Below are 12,798 nucleotides of genomic sequence, written 5' to 3'. Positions count from 1 at the left end.
TTCACTGGGAGCTTCTTACAGTGTGCACTAGAAGTTGCAGCAAGCCCACCTCATTTGCTGGCTGAAGAATGGGACATCACTTTACAAGCTTACAATAAGGCACTTTTTCATATTGAATTTCATTTTTTTTAGGGCTGTGGAAATTAAAGATTAATTCCTCAATAAATTGTTAATTTTTTTGATCGATCACATTTTTTTGGATCAATCAAAATACTCCTCTCCGCCAGCTTCCGGGTCTTCAGGGAGTTCCATCGGAGATCCGGTGACATTACGGACATCGATGTCACTGGACTCCTCCCCCAAGTGCCTCTGTCTGATAACTAAGGGAAGGTGGAAGAGTCTGGTGACGTCAAAGTTCTGATTGAACGTAACTTGTATGGGGGAGGAGCTATGCATGACATCACCCGCTGCTGCCCTATGGAACTAACACGATTATCAGCTGTACATGTTGTATTTTTATCATCTTTATGTGAGTAGTTTATGTTTGAACACAAAAATGAAATTTTATACATAAGCGGTGAGTGTTAACCCTTTTGATACCCACTTGCATGACCACCTGCTTGCACAGGGGTCCATGCCATAAGGTGAGATTGAATAGTTAGACCGGAGGTGGAGGGATTGTCACGCTACTGTGGAAAAAAAAACTACTTACGTCAGTGCTACAGTTTGAATTTAAAACGTATTTGTGTGAACTGTTTAGTTAGTCATGGATTGTGGAAACTAACTAGTGTCGGGTGATTGTATATAGTGTATACCACATTTACCACTGACTAATGCAGAGTTGCAATGCAAGGAGTTGGGACTTTTTTTATTCATTCATTTACTGTATACTTTTGGTTAATATGTCACTTGAGAACAACTTGTGTGTAATTTCACTTTGAGTTGCAGCTATAGATTTAGGTTTGTATACAGCGCAGTCTTTTTTTTTTTACCTGCAAACTAGGCTCTTCGGCACTGTGCTGTCATGGCTCCCCTTGGCCCCCCTCAGTGCATCCCTCTTTTTTGGGTTCTCTCTCATTAGCCGCTTGAATGGCCAGGCTGCGGTGACGTCATGTGCTTGGGAGTCACATCTCAGCAGCACATACAGTGGACTGTAAATGTGACGTCAGCTGTGCATGCCTGGCTGAAATCACATTATCGCTGGCAGGCAGGGGGTCGTTTATAACAGAAGAGACTAGGGGTGCACCGAATGGAAATTTTGATGCCGAAACCGAAAATGCACTTTGCTGAAAACCGAAACCAAAAATGACAGTTTTTTAAATATATTTATATACAATTGTATTATATTCCACTTTTTAATTAATATCAATATTAATTTATTGTTGGCACCTTTAGTGCAAGTAAAAGTCAAAAAAAATGTCCTCAGTCTCTGACCATCTCTTGTATCATGTCTGCAGTCTCTACCCATCTCCGACTGCTAATACTATTAGCCCCCATTCACACCTATGCGAATTAGATGTGCGTTTTCCCGCATCTAATTCGCATAGTAGGAGAATGTGACTGGCCCCCTATGGAGCCGGTTCACATATCTCCGGGGCGGCTGCGGAGCGCACTGCAGAAAAACCGCGTGCGTCTTTGGCTCCGTTTCAGGGCCAAATTCAGGCATAGAATCAACAGCGCTCCTGTGCGTTCCGCAGCGGGTTATGGTGTGAACCCGGGCTTAAGCCCCATACAAACTAGCCCATCAAACCTCACCAGTGCCATCATATGCAGCCTGCCTGTGCCCAGCAGCCTCACCAGTGCTCATCATATGCTGCCTGTGCCCAGCAGCCTCACCGGTGCCCGTAATATATGCAGCCTACCTGTGCCCAGCAGCCTCATCAACGCTCGTCATATGCAGCCTGCCTGTGCCCAGCATCCTCACCAGTGCCTGTGGATGCAGCCTACCCATGCCCAGCAGCCTGACCATTCCCTGTGAGTGCAGCCTGCCTTCGCCCAGATCAATGTGGCGATCTCCATGCGTCACAGAGCGGATTTGGATTGGCCGGGCCGCAGTAACAATGTCCTGCCTCCTGTGATCCCGTCACACTGATTCAATGTCCCGCCATTGTAACAGTGTGCCGTCTATAACAGGAGGTGGGACATCGTTACTGCAGCCCCTGCAATTCAGCTCCATGACTCACAGAGTTTGCGGAGAGGACTGGGCATGCCAGGATGACACTCCGGCAATGGGCGGCACCCGGGGCGGACCCTGCCTCCTTTCAGTATAAAGAAGAAAGATGCATGCATGAGGCTTTTATTTTATTTTTTGGTTGAATAATAATGATTTGATTAGTTATATTTTTGGATGCCGATCGAAATACATGTTTATATACATTGCGGTTTGCAAGTGGATTATAGCTAAAGCCATCAGCTATAAACCCCCCCCCCCCCCCCCATTCGAGGTTATTGCAGGCAACGGCTGGCTTTCTCATGAAAGCATTCTGAGTGGCTCATGAGCTTCTGGAATGCTTTCTGAAGCGACAGGAGGGGATGTCCCCCTCCCCCCCTCGGTATTTCTCTGGCTTACCGCTTCCGCTGGTTCGCTCGAGAAATGATACGGCGGTGCGGCTGGCTGCTCCCATAGGCGATCAAAGAGGATGTACTCTTTGAGCATCTTGATCACTGTTATTTTATTTTTTGGTTGAATAATAATGATTTGATTAGTTATATTTTTGGATGCATAGAATACACTTTTTAGTTAAGTTCTATTGGCAGATAGCACATCTAAATTTTATTTCATTTTCTTTTTTTAATGGACAATAAAAAAAATTGTGGAGAATAATTCTTGGCTATGTGTTTTATTTCAAATGACAGTTTGGGAGTAGGCAGTTACATTTTGAAAAATACAATGTAAAATTAACAAGGGACACCAACATAGTTGCAACTTTGATCTTAAAAACGACGGGATAATGGTGTTGTGGCAACTTACACCAAAATAAAAACAAGCATAAAAATGTTATTCTGGATATCCTGAACGTCCACTCAGTAGGAGAGAGTGACCACCCGGCCGTACATATGCAGTGGCTGGGTTGGAAGTGGTTTAAAAAAAAAAAAATACCTATAGTGTCACTTTAAAGAAGAGAATGTGCGCTGCATTTCGAGATTTCATAATTTGCCACGTCACGAATGTTAATTCTGCATTACGAACACTAGTTTACAAGACTGACCACTTCTGGCTCGTCCTTGCTTCCGAGCATGCATGTTTGTACTTTGGACTTTTGTCTGATGGACTTGTGTACACACGCTCGGAAAATCCGACAACAGATATTTGTCCTGTGGAAAATTTTAATGCCTACCATCCAACATTTGTCCATGGAAAATCCGACAATTGTCCAATGGAGCATACAAAGCGGTCAGATTTTCCACCAACAGCCTGTCATCACACAATTCCCATTGGAAAATCTGATCGTGTGTATGAGGCTTTACTCTGAAAACTGGTAACATGTAAAGGAATTTAAAGTGTCGCCTATGGAGATTTTTCAGCACTGTAGTTTGTCACCTTTCCGCAAGAATGCACAATTTTAAAGTGTGACATGTTAGTTATCTATGTAATCGGCATAATATCTTTCAAATTTTACCAAAAAATTGCACAACCACTGCGCAAATACTGTGTAACAAATTCCAATATTCTAATGATCGCCATTTTATTCCCTAGGGCAGTGATGGTGAACCTTGGCACTCCAGATGTTTTGGAATTACATTTCCCATGATGCTCATGCACTCTGCAGTGTAGTGGAGCATCATGGGAAATGTAGTTCCAAAACATCTGGGGTGCCAAGGTTCGCCATCACTGCCCTAGGGTCTCTTTAAAAAAAAATAAAAGTATAAGGCTAGGTTCACACAAATGCGAATTGGATTCCTTTTGAACCACATCCAATTTGCACAAAACGTAGAACATTACTTTCTATTGCATCTGTTGACATATGTCCGATGCAGCCAGGGTGTATATTCAGTGCAAAAAGGGTCCTGTCAGTTTTCTGCGCAGTACGGCTCAGGTGTGGATTCAGGCCCACTGACTTCTATGGGAACTCTTCTGAATCACACGGGTCATTCAGTTGTGAACAGGATAAAATCCTGACCGGATCCTGATGTAAACCTGACCTAAAAATGCTGAACAACTACTTTGTCAATTAGCTGTGGAAACCCATCCTAATGTGTGGGGGGTTAGAAGGAATTTTCTAGCAAAAAATACTGATTTAAACTTGTAAACAAAAAGTAGCAGAAAACGCTTGGTCTTAAAGTGGCTTCATTTTACAAAAAGCTCTGGTGTAAACAAGGCTCATTCACACCTCAGCATTTTGTAGCTTCAGGCTAGGTTCACACAAATGCCATGTGGAAACCAGCTTGATTCCAGTGCGGGTTCCCGCATCGCATGTCACTCGCGATGTGAGTGACATACAATGTCACACTAACATCTGAACCGCTGTGGATGTCAAAAGAAAGTTAATGGGACCCCCAGAATGGGTCGCAGTTTGAACTGTCAAATGTTACAGGAATCGCATTGCATAGGTGTGAACAACCATGTATTCTAATTCCAATGCAGACCGAAAACAGGTCCTGAACCATTTTGGTGCGAATGTGATCCAATTTCAGCCATACAGTCTGTATAGCTGAATTTTCATCGCACAGACATTGCATGCAATCGGCACAGCAATGCGGTGAAAATCACATGCAATGTCTATGTTTGCACCAGTGTGAACCCAGCCTGAAGCTCTAAAACAATGAAGGAGAAAATAAATCAATTATTCTCTATGGAGATGGTTTACATCGGCACTTCAAGTTGCATGAAGCCAAACGCCTGAAGCTCCAAAAAGTTCCGTAGCTCTTTTTATAGCTGGAATCTGGCAGATTTGAGCATTTTTTCCCATGGAAATGAATGGAAACAGGCATTTTTGTGCAATTTTCTGCTCATATGAAAACATAAAAAAAAAAAAAAAAAGAAAATATTATAATAAACACATAACTAAAAATCACAATGATATAAAATAAATGAATACATAGATAACCCCTAAAAAATATTAAAATGATTATTTATAATAAACGCCCAAACCACGAACAAAAAAATGAATAATAATTTTTTTTTGTGTCAGGGAGTTGATTTATTATTATTATTATTATTTTTTTTTAAGGTTAGGGTTAAAGTATAATTAAAGGCATACATTTTTTTTTTTGGATAGAGTGGAGAGTGGATTAGAACACCCGTCAAATTGTAATGCTGTCTGTACCTTGGTTATGGAGCTTCACCCCCTCTATTGGTCCTTGTTTTGCATTTTCATTGAAAGTAAAAAGAAAATACCAAATTTTGGGTTGTACCCAGAAAAGTAAGAGGGGAAAAATCTTCAAACGAGGACACTAGTTCTGCTGACCTGGGGGGTCCCCAAGGAATTCCCTTCATTTGCTGGAATTTCTTCTCACTTCCTGTTTGGCTATGGGACAGGAAGTGAAGGGAAAAAAATAGTCTGGAAGGGGTTATAACAATCTCTTGCTCTATCCAAAATGAAAAAAAAAAAATGTTTTACCTATAGTTCTACTTTAACCACTTCCGGACCGCCACTGTCATTATACGTCAGTACTTTGACGTTAGCGTCCATAACCCCAGTATTTTCTTAAACAGCGGGCGGTCTGCATTCAGATAAAAGTGGTCTCTGCGGTGCATTCGCTGCAAGAGTCGTCCCTGCCATTTACCAGAGCAGTCTGTAGGCAGCGGAGACAATCTGATCCTTTTCCCTCCAGAGGCTGGAAGTCAAGTGAGGGAATGATGGCCCCCACTCAACTCAATGACGTTGGAGGAGCTCAGCGACGTCACTTCCGCCCAATGGCCTTAAAAAGGGACATTTTGTTTTATTGCATTTAAGTGTAAATACTAGATCTGAGGTCTTTTTGACACCAGATCTGACATTCCAGAGCTCCTGTCATGCTTTTTTTCTATTACAAGGGATTATTACATTCCTTGTAATAGTAATAAAAGTGATCCCCCAATTGTTTTTTATAAAGGGACAGTGTAGCAATAAAAAGTTAAAAAAATATATATTTTTTTTAACCACTTAAGCCCCAGACCAATTTGCAGCCAAAGGACCAGGCCCCTTTTTGCAATTCGGCACTGTGTTGCTTTAACTTACAATTGCGCAGTCGTGCAACGTGGCTCCCAAACAAAATTGGCCTCCTTTTTTTCCCACAAATAGAGCTTTCTTTTGGTGGTATTTGATCACCTCTGCGGTTTTAATTTTTTGCGCTATAAACAAAAATAGAGCGACAATTTTGAAAAAAAATGCAATATTTTTTTACTATAATAAATATCCCCCCCAAAAAATAATGAATATATTATATATAAAATTTCCCTCAGTTTAGGCCGATACGTATTCTTCTAAATATTTTTGGTAAAAAAAACAAAACGCAATGAGCGATTGATTTGTGCAAAAGTTATAGCGTTTACAAAATAGGGGATAGTTTTATAGCATTTTTATTATTATTATTTTTACTATTAATGGCGGTGATCGGTAATTTTTATTGTGACTGCGACATTATGGCAGACACATCGGACATTTTTTAAACATTTTTGGGACCATGGTCTCAAATCAGTGCTATTTAAATGCACTGATCCCTGTGTAAATGACACTGGCAGTGAAGGCGTTAACCACTAGGGGGCAGTGTAGGGGTTATGTGTGACGTTGTGTGTTTATTTTTTATTGTTGGGGGTGTGGTTTGGCATGTGACATCGCTGATCGTCTTTCCCTATAACAGGGAACAGACTATCGGTGACAGCCACAGTAGGAAGCATGGGGAGAGGTTTGTTTACACAGACCTCTCCTTGTTCTTCAGCTCTGTGACCTGAACGTGGGACACCGGCGGCGATCGGTTCCTGCGGCCATGGAGCTCAGGACCGGGTCGCGAGCGTGCTGCCGGCGGCACGCTCTCGACCCACGGCTGGGCACTTACAGAGAAACGTACCTAAACTTCTAGCACTATGCCTCCTCTGTAACTCAAAACTGGTAACCTGTGGAAATGTCAACGTTTTCGCAATTCCGCAAGCGGTGCAATTTTGAATCGTGACATGTTAGGTAGCAATTTACTCGGCGTAACATTATCTTTCACAATATCAAATGAAGAAAAAAAAAAAAAGAGAGAGATATATATATATATATATAGATAATCTCTTTTTTTTTTCCTAGGAAAAAAATAAAAGGGGGGGGGGATTCTAACTTGTAAACAACAAGTTTGATTAACAGGCCTGGTCTGAGTGGATATGGTTAGGGTTTATTTATTTTTAATTTAGTGAATTTATTTAGGATTTGTATTTATCCTGGATTGCAAGCTCAAACAGGCAGGGCCCTCTGATTCCTCCTATATTGAATTGTATTGGAACTGTACTGTCTGCCTAAATGTTGTAAAATGCTATGTAAACTATTGGCGTTATATAAATCTTGAATAATAATAATATATTTTTGTTTACCAATGTATAATTAATAACAATACAGATATAAATTGCCAATACAGTATTCAATAATGATAACATAAATTGGAAATTTAGTAAAATTACTACCAAATTTCCAATTTATGTTATCGAATACTGTATTGGCAATTTATATCCGTATTGTTACTCATTATACATAATAATATAATTATTATTAACAATAAAATCAAGATCAAGCCACCCCCTCCCCCCTCCCAAAAAACAACGAACCTTAACACTAACCCCCTAACAACATAACCCTAACAAATATAATAAATAAAACTAATAACAATAAACAAAATAAAAGCTAAAAAAAAAACTGAAATGCCTAGCAACAAATGATGCAATAGATAATAGTTTTCTATTGGCTAATTAAAAAAAACGAGCAAAGCTGAGAACTGCTGTATGAAAACATGGCAATAAGACACATAAAATGCCGAAATAACACTCAGGCGCTCTACTCGGGTGACCCGACTCCTCTCAGCCTATAATATCCATCCTACCTAAGCGTACGAAGCTCCTCACTGCAGCAAAAGAGCTGAAATAGCAAGAAGGCAATTTGCATAGAAAGGCCGCCTCGAGCTACCCCCCCACCCGCCATCCTCAGCTGCTTCCAGCCGGTTGAGGTCCAGCCGTTCCCACAGTAACCAGGCAGTGCCAAGCCTCCCCCATCATGGCGGCACGCACAGTACGTGACGTCTTTACGTCTCCCCAACGGAGAGGGGCGGCACGCGCTTGTGGTGGTGAAACCGCATTGTTTGTTTCAAAGGAGGAATCTGGGCCGAGCTGCGGCCGCCGTCCCGAACCCCCCGGAGCTTCGCCGGGACAAGGCAACGGATCGGAGAACGGGGAGACCGCCAAGGGGGGGATTCGGGGTCCCCCCTTCCTGCCGCCTGGTCGGGGGAGGGAGCCTGGAGCGGAAGTCTATTGTGGTCGGATCCGTGTGTTCTGGCCGCAGTGTGCGGTCACATCGGGGAGAAGCTGTAGTCCGCCATTAGCCGCTGAGGACGGTGTCCGGCATCGCAGGTAATCCGCCCGATGGCCGCTCCTCGCCTTCCCAGTCGCTGTGTGTCGGGCTTTGTGCGCTTGTTTTGTTGGCCGCCATGTTTGGTGCGGGCGGCCTCTCCCGGGGACTCTATAACGGCCACCCATTGATTTGAACGGGCCCGGGAAAAGTGTTTGGTGCAGTGACGTCACGGGGGCTGAGGGGGGAAGGCTTAACTCTTCAGCAGCCAGAGGGGGGACATGGAGGGGGGCTGGGGGTGTATGTGGGGTCAGAGCAGGGAGGACTGCTTCCTGCAACTTCACTAACTTCTAGGCCTATGTGGCCAATCAGGAGCCGAGCACAGTTAAAGGGACGGCTGTTTGTGCTGTGCCACTACTTACAAAAGCTCTTCAGTGGGTCGCTTTTCAGAGGCGTTTGACAGCTGACGAGAGGATAAAACTGCACCCTGCTACTCCTCAACCTGTGTTACTACACACCGGTCCTCGAGGTGCCCCAACAGGTCATGTTTTCAGGCCCTCCATTATTTTGCACAGGTGATTTGATCAGTTTCACTGCCTTAGTAATTACCATGGCTGTTTCATCTGAGGGGAAATCCTGACAACATGACCTGTTGGTGTGTCTTGAGGATCGGAGTTGAGAAACACAGATCTGAACTGACCCCCCCCCCCCCCCATGATGCTTGTGTCCATACACTCCTAGGCTTCTAGATCAGTGGTCATCAACCCTGTCCTCAGTGCCACCAACAGGCCAGGTTTTATGTATTACCTTGGGGAGATGCAGACTAGAATACGGCAATCACTGAGCACCTGTGCTGCATTTCACCTGTGATATCTTATTATTGTAATATCTTATGTATTTTACCTGTGATAATGATCTCACTCATCTGTGATGTATTTCAGTTATCTTGCAAACCTGGCCTGTTAGTGGGCCCTGAGAACAGGGTTGATGACCACTGATCTAGAGACAATCGAAGCTGGATGCAGAGGAATTGTGTTCAGAGCTTTTGGGCATACATTTCAATAGAATAAATTCCCATTCTGGTCGATAAAAAAACAAAAATGCATCTAAACTAGGGTTGCCACCTCATCCCTTTAAACCCGAACACATGTTAATTACACAGGTTCTGTGGCTGATTGAGGTGGCAATTAAACTCACTTGGTGCCGTATTTGCATTCAATTAGCCTTCAGAACCTGTGTAATTTGTGTTTAAGGGTCGGTTCACACTGGGGCGACTTGTCAGACAGATTCGCATCCCGTTCTGTACTATGGAAATGTTCTAAGCGGAGCGACACAAGTCCTGTACGACTTTGGGGACGACTTGTATTGACTTCTATAGAGAAGTAGTTTTGCAAGTCGCCGCAGCAGTCGCGTCCAGGTCATCTGAGGCAGTCGCTCTGCAAGTCGTGCTGCCTCAGTGTGAACCGACACTAAAGGGATGAGATGGCAACTCTAATGTAAACACATTTGAAAAACTGACTCGGGTGCTTTTTGGAGCCCTGGTTCAGACTAATGCAGGAAACTCAACAAGATTTGATGTGTTTTCCCCACGTCGCACTATTTGGCAATCTCATGGCGTCCTGCAATCTGCTGGTGTTATTGTTAGATTAACAACACCCAAAATAATTGCATAATGCAGTGCGATTGCCAGAATGCAGTTGGGGGGTGGGGGACTATTTTGGTGCGGATGCGATTTGAGCCATGAATGTATGGCTCATATCGCACCGCATTCCTGTGCACATCACATCCAATGTCTGTGCGGTTTATTCAGAGCCATACGTTTTGTGTGACTCAAATCACATCTACACCAAAGTGCTGCAGGACCACCCCCCCCCCCCTTTTTTTTTTCTGCATCGCATGCTGTGCGACTCGCATTCATTGTTTTCCCACACACCAGTGTGAACCTAGGCTAATGTTGATTTGCTCCCATTGGGAGAAAACAGCGTTTGTAATGAACCAGTATGCATGGGACCTTAAAGCGATAATAAACCCAAATGGCAAGGCTCGGTTCACATATATGCAAATTGGATGCATTTTTTTTTTCAGCCACATCCAATTTGCATAATGTGAATCGGACCAGCTTTCAATGGAGCCAGTTCACATGTGCGAGGCTGCTGTGATGCGGTTTAAAGAGGGTCCTGTGTGTTTTTGGGTTTGGTTCAATTTGCACCTGAACCCGTGAAAAGAAATGCATGGGACTGCCACACTGAAACTGCGGCTGCATGTGTGTGAACCCAGCCTTGTATTGCAGCTTACCAATTCTTAGATGTGACGGCTACATTTGTTTTTCTTTGGTAGACTTTTGAAGACCGGGCCTTTTCTGCCATTTTTTGTTTACAAGTTTAAATTGGTATTTTTTGCTAGAAAATTATAACCCCCAAATATTATACATTTGTTTTCTAGCATACACCCTAGGGAATAAAATGATGTTCGTTGCAAATTTTTTTGTCACACGGTAATCGAGCAGCGGTTTTTCAAACTCTATTTTTTGGGGGAAAAAATACACTTTAATGAATAATAAAAAAAATATATATATCTCTCTATACCCCCCCCCCCCCTTTCATATTTTACAAAAAAAAAAAAAAATGTTATGCTGAGTAAATAGATACTCAACATGTCACGCTTTAAAATTGCGCACGCTTGTTGAATGGCAACAAACTGCGCTAAAAAAAATCTCCATAGGCAACACTAAACATTTTTACAGGTTACCAATTAAGAGTTACATAGGGGGTCTTGCTCCAGAATTGTTTCTCTCGCTTTAACGTTTGTGGCAATACCTCACATGTGGGGTGTGAATACCATTTTCATATACATGCACAACTTGCGGATGCGTTTGCTTCTGCATGTGAGTGCAAAGGGATTGGGGTGCTTTAAATTATTTTTTGTTTTTACACTGTCCTTTTTATCACTTTTATTCCTATTACAAGGAATGTAAACATCCCTTGTAATAGAAATAAGGATGACTGATCCTCTTTATGGAGAGAGCTGGGGTCAAGGAGAGACCTGTGGTCAAAAAGACCCCAAAACTGTTATTTACCGTTTTTAGAAGCAAAAGATCCCCAAAAAAAATTGTTTACTTCCACCCTAGACTTGAAGTAATGTTGCTTTGGTCCTCCAAGGCCATAGAGGCAATCGGAGACAATCTAGTCTCGCATTGCCTTTGTGACCATCCGACCGCATTGTCTGATCATTTCTTGGGCATCCTGGTGAAAACCGTAAGAGGATGAGGACGATGTCCCCTCCTGCCCTTTAGAAAGCAATCCAGCAGCTAATAAGCCGCTAGGATCAATTTTCCTGAGAGAGAGACAGCCACCGGCTAATAAAAAAAAAAACCCCCAAAAAAAACCAGGATAATGGCTTCAGCCATAACCCCAGTAAACCACTTGCAAACTGCAATATAGATAGAGATATATATATGTGACAGCAAAAAGTGATAAAAAATAAAAATGAAAGCAACAGTATAAAAATAAAATGGTAAAAATTTGCTAAAGTGAGGGCCTAATAGAGAGGAAAACATATTTCACACCTAGAGGACACCAGCCTGATATATATTAGAAAAATTAAAATTAGAAAAAGAAATATTAGAAGATGAGCTTTTAAATGGTAATCACCGTGGTTCAGGTAGCACATTTTATACATCGGTCATTGTTGGAAAGATAAAAAACCTTGTTTACTAATACATATAATATTCATAAAAATAAGGTAAAGAAGGCAACTAAAGTCCAAAAGTGTAGAAAGCACACTACACAAAATATCAAATCTGAAAACGCATGAAATATATGCAATCTGCCGACGTGTTTGTCATTCCTGCTTCTTCAAGGCTTAATCATCCATGTGTACATCACAAAACATCTAGTATATATACAAAAGCGAGATAGTTGGGGATTTCATATTGGCATACAGTCAAATATTTATTGACAGTAAACGGTCTCGAAAGGAGGAAAAAAAGGAGAAAAAGCAGAGAAACCCCGACCATCCAACACAAAGGAAAAAAAAAACCTCCCACACACCACATTACAAAAAGGTACCTTTAACATTTTGGATGTGTCCACGCTAAGGGGAGGCCAAACAATGAAAAACTCTCCACCTCACTGATATGGTGCATATGTGAAACTTGGTCACCATGTATGGCGTGGGCTATAGTAAAAGACACAACTAATGGAAATGGATGAATCACACGTAAGTAATAGGCCAGGGTTCCCATATCTCCACCCATACTGACAACACATGAGATGGTCAGACAGCATAAGTGCTACTAGAAGAAGCTGGAATGCGAAACATGTTGGCAGATCCCATATAATTCATGTGTTTTTGGATTTTATATTTTGTGTAATGTGCTTTCTATGCTTTTGGACTTTAGTTG

General features: G+C 42.3%; 1 protein-coding gene across 7 annotated transcripts in view; it reads left to right on the top strand.

The window, feature by feature from the left end:
• Nucleotides 1-8,133: 8,133 nt before the first annotated feature.
• Nucleotides 8,134-12,798, top strand: part of BRD1 (bromodomain containing 1) — a 90,236-nt gene continuing 85,571 nt past the window's right edge. For 4 of the 7 annotated variants that reach the window (XR_013270405.1, XM_077470217.1, XM_077470219.1 and 1 more), the window contains exon 1: nt 8,134-8,458. The gene's annotated coding sequence lies outside the window, so the exon portion shown is untranslated. The remainder of the gene's footprint in view (nt 8,459-12,798) is intronic. The other 3 variants (XM_077470216.1, XM_077470215.1, XM_077470214.1) reach the window with 2 other exon arrangements.

The sequence above is a fragment of the Lithobates pipiens genome, unplaced genomic scaffold (assembly GCF_037356315.1).
Source record: "Lithobates pipiens isolate NorthernLeopardFrog02 unplaced genomic scaffold, aLitPip1_a1.2 Scaffold_8, whole genome shotgun sequence".
NCBI lineage: Eukaryota > Metazoa > Chordata > Amphibia > Anura > Ranidae > Lithobates > Lithobates pipiens.
The sequence above is the reverse complement of the archived record's forward strand: the minus strand, read 5'-3'. Positions and strand labels throughout refer to the sequence as shown.